The sequence below is a fragment of the Arvicanthis niloticus genome, chromosome 6 (assembly GCF_011762505.2).
Source record: "Arvicanthis niloticus isolate mArvNil1 chromosome 6, mArvNil1.pat.X, whole genome shotgun sequence".
NCBI classification, from domain to species: domain Eukaryota; kingdom Metazoa; phylum Chordata; class Mammalia; order Rodentia; family Muridae; genus Arvicanthis; species Arvicanthis niloticus.
This window is the reverse complement of record NC_047663.1, coordinates 18,747,054-18,761,324: the sequence shown is the minus strand read 5'-3', so window position 1 is coordinate 18,761,324 and position 14,271 is coordinate 18,747,054. Positions and strand designations below refer to the sequence as shown.

The window sequence follows — 14,271 nt, the reverse complement described above, 5'->3', positions numbered from 1 at the left end:
TCTGCTTGTTCTCTTGCCTCTAATCTTTTTTTCCTGGACCTTTTGGACTATCTCTCTTTCAACTTTGTTGTAGAAAATTCCAACAGTCAAATTTAAAAGTTATCTTGGAGTATTTGTATCCTGTTTCTTGCTTCTGTAGCATCTTCATAGTGTCCACAGTAGACTGATCAATAAAATAAGCACCAAATAACATCTGTTGTTAGGGCTTTAAAAATAATGATTAATTACAATAAAGTCATATATTTTTATTATTGTATGGTGGATAAGGCACATGCTCCAACATGCATGCAGAACTCCAAGAACAGCTTATAGAGTTTGTTCTCTCTTTCCACCTTTAAGAGACTTCTAGGGATGGAACTCTGATCACAGGCTTGCATTATGAGGTGGCAAGTACCTTTATCTGTTGATCTGCCTGCAGGCCATGAATATAAACTTAATCATAAATTACTATCTTCAAGTTTTTGCCTCTCATAGACCTTTTTAACATAGACCTTCTGTGGTGTGCTTAATCTTTCTGGGTTTTTCCTAAATTTTTATGTACATTTGGAACACTGATTACTTTAGGACAGACCTACCATATCAAATCCTTTCTTATCTGAAAGCATTTTTAACCATTTTTACCAAAATGTGTTTTATATCTATGTCCCTTTTTGTGTCTTTTTTCTCAACTGATTACTTTGTTACACTTTCTTTACAAATTAAAAAACATTTGATGTCATACTTCATACTGACATGTAGATAAGTATGGTGTTTATACACTGCAACAGTGCTCTGAGCTACACAGCTTTATACTTATGTGCCAAAATGAAGCATAAGCCCACCTCATACAGAAACAGAGGACTTGGGCCACTCAGTAAGAATAAAGCTAATAGACTCAGTGAGATTCTGTTGTCATACACAGATGAGAAAAAATATTAAGGAACTTTGTGTTTATGTTATCTGAGAATAGCTGACTACTCTAGTTATTTGTGTCTTTGTTGAAGGCAGGAAACTATGGCACCCACAATGCATAAGAGTCCCAAGTCCTTTTTGCTCTGTGTTGGTAATAACCTAGAGGTTATACTATGCCACTATCTTAAGCTAAGAAAATGGAATGACATATTCTTTATGAAGAGACAGACTTTACTCAGATGCCTCTTGGTTGGGACACAAATATCTTCTGATGTTTGCTGACATCTCAATATGCAAAGAAGTTCACTCCACCTAGACGGAAGGAACTCAGTCATTCACTTGAGTAAGATCTATCCTTTCTGAGTCTTTATAGCTTCAGGAATATCACAAAGTTAAAGTTGCTTCAACTTAAAGCCTGTTAAAAAACATAAATGGTCTCTTCAAGTAAACAAAAAAAGATATTTAAATACAAAAGTAAGTTCTATGTCTAAATATACCCATAGCTATAACCTCCTTTGTGTTTCAGTCTGCACTACTGCTTTTCTTTTGGACACTCTTGGTATGGCATATTCTCAATAATGTATAAATGATTATAACCTCCCACTATTTTCTTATTAATTATTCCATCATTTACTCTACTTCTTAGACTTGTTCTGTTTACCTCATTAATATAGAATATTTTGCATGTAACTATCAATAATTTTTTCAAAGTCAAAGAGAACTTCTTGCTAAGTTAAGACACTGAAGACAACTGTCTAAGAATAGGTATCTGACAAGACCTGATGGCTCTTAATATCTGTCTGCAACACAAGGGAAACCTGAGCCATTCATTATTAAACAGAATGATGACTGCCCTAGATCCAACAAAATTAAAGAATTTTTAAATGCTTTAAGAATAATAATTATTCTGTGTTTATACTCATAACTCTTTTTTTAAATTGGGTATTATATTTACATTTCAGAATTTATTCCCTTACCCCACTTCCCCCCACCACCCAGGAACCTCCTATCCCATCCCCCCTCCTCCTAACTCTTAGACCATTATCCTAGTGAGGAAAGGCAGGCATAACACAGCATCTGGCTAACTGGCTATACTTTAGGTACATTCTGATAGGACTCATTGTCACTGCCCCTAATCTCTTCCAGAAGTTCCTGGTGCCAGTTAGGGATCTAAGCCAAAAATATGGCATGGATCTTACACAAGTTTAAAACTGGCAGGTAGGAGATATACTTCCTGCAGATTCTTGCCTTCTGTAGATCAAGGCTTGAATCACACACTGGCTGGTAGAATTGATGATGGGGAGTCTATTCCACTCCATCATTAGCACTCATGCTTCCAACTTAGACTCCCTAGCCTTAGAACCAGACTAGGGGAAAAATCTCAGAAACAATTGAAGTATCCTTTCAATACTGGATTTAGTCATTGCTTAAGCCATTCCATAAGAATTAAAAAAACTAGATGTTCACACAAGAGTTTATGGAAATATTTAGATAATGGTTTGCCAAGGTAATCGAAGACTCTAAAGACATTTGGATTTGAGCAACTATCTTAGCATAAAGCAAGTCCTTAACCAGGAAGTAGAAAAACATGATTCCCTTTTTCCTCCAAAACTTCTGGGTAGGTCAACTGTCCTACTGTAATTTGTAAAGTTCTGTCAAGTACATGTTTAATAAAAAAAAAAACTTGTCACTGAAAAGAGAGTTTGGGAAAGAAATTAATAATGCATCTTTTCTCTATTCCTCTCTCCACACTGAGAACAAAGCTTCCTCCAACTCATACACAGACTCTTTGGGGGAACCAACAACTCAAGGGCTTCTGTGTTCATGGGACATGAGCACCACTTCTGCAGCATAGACTAACTAAAGCCTGTAAAGCTATTAGGAGTTTGAATTAAAGTCCACTCTAGAATATTCATATTCTCATTCTCTGTCTCTCTCTCTGTGTCTCTCTGTCTCTCTGTCTCTGTCTCTGTCTCTCTCTCTCTCTCTCTCTGTGTCTTTCTATGTCTCTGTCTGTCTCTGTCTGTGTGTTTGTGTGTGTTATTGACACTAAAATAAAAAGCGTTATGAGTGTTAGGCAAGTTCTTTACCACCGAGCCACATCCTCAGAACTACTAAAATTTTAAGGACAATATTTAAACAAACAAACAAACAAAACCCTCCAACAATCCCAGCTAACAGTGAGGTATCCTATAGCTTTGAAATCAATTAACATTTACAAAGGAACTACTAGATGCTGGCATTTTGATTACATACTTCAGAAGCAGTGAAGAAAATATGGACTATCCAAATGATGTGGTTAATTCTAGGTGGTAGACTAATTCATATATATCTACTTACTTTCAACAGCAGTCGTCCTCGTGCATGTTCTCCACATAATCCAGTTCAATCCTTTTGTCTAAAGTCCTAGATTATGTTGACATGAAAGTATGGTTATTCAAAGTCTATAAAGTTTTCTTCATGACTCTGTTTGACCAATGGAAACAAAAGTAGTAATTTGACTGTTCTTGGCATTGTGAGCCATTTAGGACCAGAGCCTGATGTCAAGCTGTCTTATATTTGGTATTAAGATAAAGCTAGTCACAAGAGACTTATAATACCACAAGCTGCCAGAGATTCTATTTTATACTTGAAATGCAATGTTTGTTTTACAGAGTGGATGTGAAGATTAAATGGCATAAGAAAAACATTTATAACTGTATTCAGAAAGAAACCTAAATAAATGCTTTTTTTTTTTTTTTTTTTTTTTTTTTTTTTTTTTTTTTTTTTTTTTTGTCAGTGCACTTTCCTGCATCATTTTCAGGACACATGATTTACTAGTTGCCCTCTACTGGTGGACAGTGACAATAACAAGGAAGTCCTGCAGAGAAAAGCACAGTATTGTAAGTGAGCAAAGGCATGCTTCAGCCTCCACATCTAGCAGCTCCTACTGCAGAATATGATACACTGCAGAGGAGAAGAGCTGACCACTCACCTCCTCTCCAAATTGCTAATCCATTAAAAGGAAGAAATACACCTATCTCTATGAATTTTATAGGCCACTAGAACTATAAGAAAAGTTCATCTGCATTACAACTCTTCTGTGAGAATGCAAATTCTTCCTAACATTAACTCTAAATATTTTACAAACATTGTGGATTTTTCTTTTTTTTTTTTTTCTTTCTTTCTTTCTTTTTTGACAAGGCCTCCTATAACTGGATTCTCTTTGTTGCCCCAGGACAATATTGAACTTCTGGTTCAACTTGAGTTGGAATGTTGGGATTGGGATTAGAGGTATGCCCACTTTTGAATTTTTTTTTAATGTGATGTTAGAAATAGAAGCCCATTTCATGCTAGGCAAGCACTTACACTATCAAATGAACTATTTCTCTGCCATACGGTACAGTAGATCTTTTAAAATAGTTTCTTTCAAAACGATATCTACTTCAATTTTTTTAAAACTGTTATATACTCATAAGATTTGAACAATACAAAATAAATAAATAATAGAAAATAATAAATTATTAGTAGTCTATAGATCTGTTTATGCACCTTAGTTCTGTCACAAGTCTACAAGCAAATAAGCACCTGATTGGCCAATATTTTGCTCTTTTTCAGAACCAAGCTCAGTCTATACTATGTACTAGGGGACTGATGATATGTCAACTGAATGAGTGAATGAATGAATAAATGCTTTAAAAATAAAATTGCTTTCTCTATCTGAAGATCTAAAACTGCCTGTTAGAAATGTCCAGAACTGCAAGGAAGACTGGCCATATGTGTCACAGTGGGATTCCTCTGGCATCCAGGAAGCACAGAGTTGTTACCTCAGATAAGCTTAGCGTAGTTGTTTCTGGCAGTCACCTTTCTTCATCAAGAGAAAAAGACATGAAAATTTCTTTTAAGGTGTTTTATACCCTTTCTTGATGTTACTTTAAACATTATTCTCGGGTCCCTTCCGGTCTGGGCCAGAGCACTGAGCAGATCTTGGGTGGCAGCTCTGTCCCCAACCTCCAAGAACCCAGAGGAAGCAGGGATCCCAGGCGCTCTAACTTGGACAGTGTCTTAGAAACTAGTTCTCAGATCTGAGGCCTGGATCAGACCTCTGCCAGGTCTGCTGTTGTGTGGACCCCGGATTCCACCTGAGACATACTGGAAGGTCCACTCAACTCAGAGCCACAGAGGAACAACTGAACTCAGAGCGTCAGACAACATATCCTGAGATATTCTAGAGGAGACACTGCACCCAGAACAGCAGACACCTAGCTGGACTACTACCTTGGAGGCACAATATCCTGAGGCATCCTAGAAGTACCACTGTAATCAGTGCAGCTGGAAAAGATCACAGAGACATCTGGACCCCTAGGAGATCAGACACAAGCTAGATAACTGGAAAGACAGGCTTCAGTCAGAGACAGCAAGTACAGGCAGCACTAGAGTTAACCAGATGGCAAAAGGCAAGAGCAAGAACGTAAGCAACAAAAACCAAAGTTACATGGCATCATCAGAACCCAGCTCCCCCATCAGAGCAAGCCCTGAACACCCCATCACACCAGAAAAGCAGGAATCAGAATTAAAATCACTTCTCATGATGATGATAGAGGGCTTTAAGAAAGACATAAATAACACTCTCAAAGAACTTAAGGAGAGCACTGGTAGACAGATAGAAACCCTTAAAGAGGAAACACAAAAATCCCTTAAGGAATTACAAGAAAATGCAACCAAACGGGAAAAGGAATTAAACAGAACCATGCAGGATCTAAAAATGGAAGTAGAAACAATAAAGAAATCACAAAGGGACAATACCCTGGAGATAGAAAAGCTAAAAAAAAGATCAGGAGTCATAGACACAAGTATCACCAACAGAATACAAGAGATGGAAGAGAGAATCTCATGTGCAGAAGATACCATGGAAAACATTGACACAACTGTCAAAGAAAATGCAAAATACAAAAAGCTACTAACCCAAAATATACAAGAAATCCAAGACACAATGAGAAGGCCAAACCTAAGGATAATAGGTATAGATGAGGGGGAAGACACCCAACTTAAAGGACCAGTAAATATCCTCAACAAAATTATAGAGGAAAGCTTCCCTAACCTAAAGAAAGAGATGTCCATAAATATACAAGAAGCCTACAGAACTCCAAATAGTTTAGACCAGAAAAGAAATACTTCCCGTCATATAATAGTCAAAACATCAAATGTACAAAACAAAGAAAAAATACTTAAAGCAATAAGGGAAACAGGCAAAGTAACATATAAAGGCAGACCTATAAGAATTACACACCAGACTTCTCACCAGAGACCATAAAAGCCAGAAGATCCTGGACCAATATCATACAGACCCTAAGAGAACACAAATGCCAGCCCAGACTACTATACCCAGCAAAACTCTCAATCATTATTGATGGAGAACCCAAAATATTCCATGACAAATCCAAATTTACACAGTATCTCAACACAAATCCAGCATTTCAAAGGATAATTGGTGGAAAACTCCAACACAAGGAGGGAAACTACAACCTAGAAAAAGCAAGAAAGTAATCTTCCAAAAACCCCAAAAGAAGATAGTTACACAAACATATCTCCACGGATGTTAGCCCAAAAGCTTGGATTAGCAAAGACTCAACCCACAGACCACATGAAGCTCATGAAGAAGGAAGACCAAGAGGGGATGCCTCAGTTCTACTTAGAACGAGAAACAAAAATGTTCAAGGGAGCAAATAGGGAAACAAAACATGGAACAGAAATTGAAGGAGGGGCCATCAGGAGACTATTCCACCTGGGTATTCACCCCATGTACAGCCATCTAAGCTAAACACTGTTGTGGATGGCTAGAAGTGCATAATGTGAGGAACATGATATAGCTGTCTCCTTAGAGGTCTGCCAAAGACTAACACACTCAGAGGACAACGCTCACAGTTAACCACTGATATGATCAGGGGTTTCCCAATGGAGAACTTAGTGAGAGGACTGAAGGAGCAGAAAGGGTTAGTGACCCCAGGTGGAAAGCAACAATACCAAACAACCAGAGCCCCCCAGGGTCTAAACCACCAGCCTGGGAACACATAGGGAGGGACCCAAGACTCCAGAGGTATATGTAGGGGAGGATGGCCTTGTCGGACATAGGTGGGAGAGGAGTTTCTTGGTCCCATAAAAAAAAAAGAACACACAGTGGGGTGGGGGGAGAGTGTGAGGGCGGGGAGGGGATAGTGAGGGGGGGTAGGTGTGGTCACTGCCTCATAGAAGCATGAGGAGGGGGATGGGATAGGAGGTTTCTGGGTGGTGGGAGGAAGTAGGGTAAGGGGATAAAATCTGAAACGTAAATACTACAACCAATTTTAACAAGCTGAAAAAAAAAGTTGTCAGACCAACATCTTAAAAAAAAAATGTCAACCCCCTGGGGGTGGGAAATTTTTTTTTCTTGATACTAAAACTTGTTCTGAGAATTGTATATTGCAGAATACACAGCGTTGGTATTCTGAGCAGACCTGCCCAAACCTCCGATGTCCTGGAATTCCATCTGGATTCAGTGAAGACACAGCATCAGAGGCTTATCAACTTATTCTTCCCCCCACCCCTCTTCTAAAATCTCAACACCTTTAATCAGCTTGAAGAAGTTAAAGAAGAGTCAGCGCCCCTATTCCCTGAGCTTGGGGTCTAATGTGGTTAATAATGGTCTGTCTTTCTAGGGAAAAGTAGTGGTTTTGTTGGAACAGGGGGGATTAGCTAGGACTTATTGCATAGCCATAACCTATTGGTAGAAATCTGTATAATTATTATCAAGATGAAGTTATAATTTCTTAAATGGTACAAAATTTACTTTGATTTCAAATTTAAGGTTTTCATTGGTATGAGCCTCTTATTAATATAAAAATGAGATGAATATTGATACTCTCATGGGCATTGTGCCTGTATAACACATTTAGGAATACAAGGCCTAGACCCAGACCTTTTTTAACTGATTTGGGACGGTTAACCTATGAGTTAAGGGACTACAGCAAATTCATGGTTTTGAGTTTGTTGTTAGGGTGTTTTCCATATTTTATTTAGAAATAGCTGAGAGGAGTGAACAGACAACAGTCCAGGTTACCTTACATGGATAGTTGGTTTTTCAAAACATCAGAAGTCCATAGAACTGATGCTACAAATATTTATATATTAATGTTCATTTTGATTAGAAACCTGTCTGCTCCTTACAGCTTCCTGTCATGGATTCTAAGAAGAAATTGAGCATCCTTGGAGATACTACAGTTGTTCGGTGACAGCCACTAGGCAAGAATTGCCTCTCTCCATCTACAGACAAATTACTGTCCAGAAAAGGACACACATGCAGAATAGTCAACTGATTATATCTGCCTAGACAGAGTAATCAGCCCTTAATAATCCTGCATCACTAAGGTCTGTCAGATGATTCTGGGCTAGAAGGCTGAAGATTTGATGCTCCAACGTTCGGTAGTATAGGGGCTTTTCAGGTGTTCAGCGGTCTCTATAAATTGGCTAAGTTTTAGAAGCTATGCTTAGTGCTTCCCATAACTTCAGTTAACTCAGACATTCTGGATTTCTGATGGGGTTGAAGACCTATAGTCTCATAACTAATCCTGGCTATTTACTTTGAGAGAAAAGATCTGAGTAGATGGTTTTCAGCTGACATTCATTCTAAAGCCAAAAAGCCAGGATCAAAAGTAAGTGTTTTAGTTAGAAGAGATGACAGAGGTTCTGGTTAGTCAACAGAATGATGGGCTGGGTATTAGGACTATCTTGTACCTCACTGGTACAATTAGGAATAAGTATGCTCTAACTGTATTTTGAGAGAAAAGTTCTACTTTAACAGGAAGAGTGATATGTAGGAGGAGCTAAATGGGAAGGAGTACTGAGAGGAAGAGATGGAACAAGGAGAGAAGATGAAGAAGAGGAGAAGCTAGGTGATGAGAGAGAGAAAGAGAGAGGGGGCATGGAGGCAGATGTTCACATGTCTCCACCAGTCAAAGATAGTTTTTATATCTAGGTTGGGTATTGTGTTACGCTTCTGATTGAGCATTACCAAACTTATAAATCCTTTGATAAACATTTTTTAAAAATCGTATAAAAGCAAAAAGGAAAGGGGGGGCATGGGACAGGGGTGTTCTAGGGAGGGGAAATGTGGAAAGGGGATGGCATCTTAAATGTAAATAAAATATAAAAGAAACAAACATTATTCTCTTTTCTATATTTATAAAAGGGGTGTGTGTGTGTGTGTGTGTGTGTGTGTGTTGGGGGGGGTGGGAGACAAGGCAGAGCTACCTATATTCACTGGAGCAAAAGGAGTAATTATAGTTAAGTGAGTAACAAGGCAGGAGGGTGAATTATAGTAAGGCAAGGCTCTGCAATAAGTATGACTTCACTTACTCAATGATGGGCTTAACTTGTAAAATTCTTAAAACCTAAGATTTATAAAATGGTTTCAGTTTCCAAAAACCAATAAAAACTAACTTCTGCTTTGCAATTTCTCCAGTGACATCTATACTATACAAATGCTTGAAGCTACTCACAGGTTAGGAACAGATCACAACAGTTAAAGAATGTCTGACAGAGGATCTCTTCAGTCATTGGAAGTGGATAATCGAGAATGGGAGAGAGTGTTGAACCATGTACAGAAGTAGAGATAGTGTAATAATACACTACTGAGTAGTTTACAGATTCAATAAAAGCTACATGGACAAACATAGGCAGCAAGGAAAGAAAAAGTGGTAAATCGTTACAGGTGTCTGAATTGAGGAACTTAGTGAAAAGTCACCCTGCAGCAAGTTCTTGGACATTAAATTGGTTGGCATGTTGACATGGAAGGGAGTTTCTACAACCCCTCGATGGAACCCATTTTCTGGGAACTGAAGGGAGTTTTGCTAGACAGTTTAAAAGTGGTCAAGATAAACTATCCCGTTTGGATTACAAATGACAGGTTTACCACACTCACACCTCCTAAATCCAGAGACAAGCAACAGAAGCCAATCGTGTGATTTCTTAAATTTAAAGGCAACATAAACTGATGCGGAATATTCTACATGAGTACGCTTGGGTTTGACCTCTCACAAGTCACTGCTACAAACCTAAATAAATAAATAAATAAATAAATAAATAAATAAATAAATCAGGTAACCAGGCAGAAGCCTGGAGCCGCACCTGGAAGTGCGGTATGAACTAAAGAGCAGCACAAACACTAGCCTGCTCACTGCCCAATGCGGCACTTTACTCCAGATCCCTCATTGGTACCCTCGTTCACCGGCCATGTCTGAAAACGATGCTTCCAGTCGCATGCCTTTTAGGCTCTCCCAGCGTCCATGACCTAGTAAAAGTTCATGATTGGTGTAGAACCCCGGGCGGACCACTTCAGGATTCGGGAAGACCTGGGTTATATAGACAGAAGGCCAAACTGGGAGAAGGCTGCGAACAGAGAAAGCTGTGGGAGGCCCGCGACCTGAGCGTTGAGCCCCCGCTCGGCTCCACTCTGAGCATTCCTCCTGCACGAACTGAACGCGGGGCTTCCTGAGGAGGAAGCGCGGGGCTTCCCGTGAGAAGTGCGGGTGGCTAAGGGCGTCCGGCTCGCTCACCGACCGCTGGTCCTCTAGCCCTGCGTCCGAGGTTATTACCTGCAGCTGAAACTCAAAGCCAGAGGCACCCGGATTCCCCAGGCGTGGGAGGTGGCCTCGTCCATCCTCTCCTCAGCACAGCCCCTCACTTATAAGGCCTCAGCCTGAGGGCGCAGAGTTCCAGCTCCCACTCAACGCTTTCGCCCTCCAGCGGCAACGCCCACTCCTTACTCTCACTGCGCCTGCGCCAGCAAAGGCCCCGCTCAGGTGCACAAGCGAGGGGAGGGGCATGAAGCCTTGGCTGCCAGCATCCTCTCCTCACCTGTCCGACCTGTTTCTCAGTGCTCAACTCCAGTGCTAGAGTTGACACTAATTCCCCTATGGAAGCACATTTTTAAGGGTAGACTTGCAGGCTCCGATTGGTTTCACCTACACTTCCGGAAGAGACTAAAATAGTAGTTAGCACCTGGTAGTTAGCAACTGGTGGGAAATGACTTCTAAAGGTGGGTTCCTTGGAGTTAACTTTAAGGGGTTTAAAATATGCTAGATTAAGCAGAACTCAATCACTGAGGGTCTAGCAGTCGGAATGTTTAAAGACACGTCCCTGGTTGTCCTGGAGTTTCTGGTGGTGTATGTATGTGGACTTGGACGGGGCGGGATGAGATGCTGGGAGTAAAGTGAGGGAAAGCAAATTTGGTTAAAGGTTATGGATCCAAATAACTACTGGAGCTGGTGGTGCCTAAGAAAGGTGTTCTGGAAGATATAATGGGCTACTTATGGGGGTAATGCTCAGAGAGAAGATGAGGCCTAAGGCTCAATAATTCTAGGTAGTCAGAGGACAATAGGACTCTGCAGAATGTGTAAGTTTAATCACAGCCCTCAAATCCTTGCTGGTCTATGATGGCGTTTTCACCTGTCCTCAACAAAATAACGAAAGGACCGTAGCTTTATTTTAATGTTTATAGGTAATTTGCCTGCATGTGTGGCTGTGCGTCACATATACCTATTGCCTACGGAGGCCGGAAGATGCAGTTGGATCCCCTGAAACTTACAGGCAGTTGTAAGCTGCAATGTGGGCACTAGGAACTGAGCCTGGATCCTCTGGAAGAGCAGCCTGACAATATGAATTTTTAATTGTATAAAATGAACTGTAACATATTCTACTCCCCTGAATGTATGACTTCCATAAAATTATTTTACAAAAAAATGCTGAGACTATTATAATATATATATGTATATATATGTATATATATACATATATATGTGTGTATACACACACACACACATATATATATATATATATATATATATATATATATATATATATATCTCACTGGTTCATTTGTCCATAGCGAAACTCATGACACCCATCGCTTTAGAGACAGCTTGGACATTTCTCCACCTACTGCTGATCTCATGATTTGCTACTCTTGGCTCTGTGGAGTAGAGGCTGAGTTAAAGGTTATGTCAGAAAATATAAGTGTTACAAGATACTTGATCACATTGTGAATCCTGAGATTGTGTTATTGTGGTGTGACTCAGCCCTTCGCACACATCTTTAATCTCTCTGGCTGGAATACAAACATGACCTTAGTAAATACCTTTAATCCCAAATAATTAAGGTAAAGTCAGTTTTAGAAAGAAGCTGTCATTTTTGAAAATTATGTCTGAGTAGCAGACAAAGTGATAAATCAGAGAAAGCTCTGCCCCCAATCTCACAGAACCCAGAGGAAATGGGCCTTCCAGAAGCTCTAAGCCAGGCAGTATCTTAGGCAAGGAGACAGCAACTGCTGCCCCAAACAGGGAGTAACTGGTACTCACAAGGACCCAGGAAGTCACTCCTGGCCTGGAGCACTGATTCCTTCCTGTCTGTGCCCTGAGCACTGAGCAGATCTTCGGTCCCAGCTATAACCCTAGTAGTAACACCCACCCCACACAGTTCTGATAGAACCAAAATAATAGGAAAGACAGGCTCCAGTCAGAGACAGGGCAGGTAGCACTAAGGAGATCCAGATGGTGAAAAGCAAGCACAAGCATATAAGCATCAACAACCCAGGGTACTTGGCATCATTAGAACCTAGTTCTCCCGCACAAGAAAATCCTGAATTCCCCATATCACTAGAAAAGCAAGATTCAGATTTAAAATCACTTCTAATGATGATGATAGAGGACTTTAAGAAGGACATAAATTACACTCTCAAAGAATTTGAGAAGAACACAGGTAAACAGGTAGAAGCCCTTAAAGAGGAGACACAAAAATCCCTTAAAGAATTACAAGAGAACACAACCAAACAGGTGAAGGAATTGAACAAAACCGTCCAGGACATAAAAATTGAAGTAGAAACAATAAAGATATCACAAAGGGAGACTACCCTGGGGATAAAAAACCTAGGAAAGAAATCAGGAGTCATAGACGCAAGCATCACCAACAGAATACAAGAGATAGAAGAGAGAATCTCAGGTGCAGAAGATACCATGGAAAATATTGACAGAACTGTCAAAGAAAATGCAAAATGCAAAAAGTTCTTAACACAAAACATCCAGGAAATCCAGGACACAATGAGAAGAACAAACCTAAGGATAATAGGTATATATGAGAGTGAAGATTCCAAACTTAAAGGGCCAGTAAATATCTTCAACAAAAATATAGAGGAAGACTTCCCTAACCTAAAGAACAAGATGCCCATAAACATACAAAAAGCCTACAGAACACCAAACAGACTAGACTAGAAAAGAAATATCCTCCTGTCACATAATAATGAAAACACCAAATGCACAAAACAAAGAAAGAATTTTAGATGCAGTAAGGGAAAGGGGACAAGTAACATATAAAGGCAGACCTATCAGAATTACACTGGACTTCTCACCAGATACTATAAAAGTGAGAAGATCCTGGACAGAGGTCATACAGACCCTAAGAGAATACAAATGCCAGCCCAGGCTACTATGCCCAGCAAAAGTCTTAATCACCACAGATGGAAAAAACAAGATATTCCATGACAAAACCAAATTTACACAATATCTTTCCACAAATCCAGCACTACAAAGAATAATAGCAGAAAAGCTCCAATATAAGGAGGGCAATTATACCCTAGAAAGAGCAAGAAAGTAATCCTCTTCCAACAAATCCAAAAGAAGATAGCCACACAAACAATGCCACCACTAATAACAAAAATAACAGGAAGCAAAAATTTTCTCTCCTTAATATTCCTTAACATCGATGGACTCAATTCCCCCAATAAAAAGATATAGGCTAATTGACTAGATACGTAAACAGGACCCAGAATTTTGCTGCATACAGGAAATCTACCTCAGTAACAAAGACAGACACTACCTTAGAGTAAAAGGGTGGAAATTTTTCAAGCAAATGGTCCTATGAATCAAGCTGGAGTAGCCATTCTAAAACCTCCAGTCTGAAAACACACAGGGAGGGACTCATGGCTCCACCTGTATAGGGAGTTGAGGGTGGCCTTGTCAGACATCAGTGGAAGTGGAGGGCCTTAGTGCCTGAAAGTTGGATTTCCTAGTGTTGGGGAATTTGATAGCAGGGAGGAAGGATAGTGGGAACCCAACCTCAGATGAATAGGAGGAGTGGGGATGGGATAAGAGTTTTTGGGGGGGGGGAATGCGAGAGGAGATAACATTGAAAGGTAAATAAATAAAATATCCAATTTAAAAATAAATAGATAATGGGTCTGGCAATTGTAAATGAGCAGTCTAGACTTTTTGTCAAAAATTTATTATGGGGATTTTGTATAATCCTCAAGGACAAGGTATTGTGGAAGAGGCCCATGGAACTTTAAAAAGATTGGTGAGACATACTGTTGCTGAG

The 14,271-nt window shown here is 39.8% G+C and overlaps 1 long non-coding RNA gene across 1 annotated transcript; it reads right to left on the bottom strand.

Annotated features, from left to right (window-relative positions):
• Window positions 1-34: 34 nt before the first annotated feature.
• LOC143442645 (uncharacterized) lies at window positions 35-10,622 on the bottom strand. Its single transcript, XR_013110981.1, has 3 exons — window positions 10,500-10,622; window positions 3,232-3,297; window positions 35-163 (listed from the first exon to the last, which is right to left on the bottom strand). It is a non-coding gene; the product is annotated as an uncharacterized LOC143442645 (long non-coding RNA).
• Between the last annotated feature and the right edge of the window lie 3,649 nt (window positions 10,623-14,271).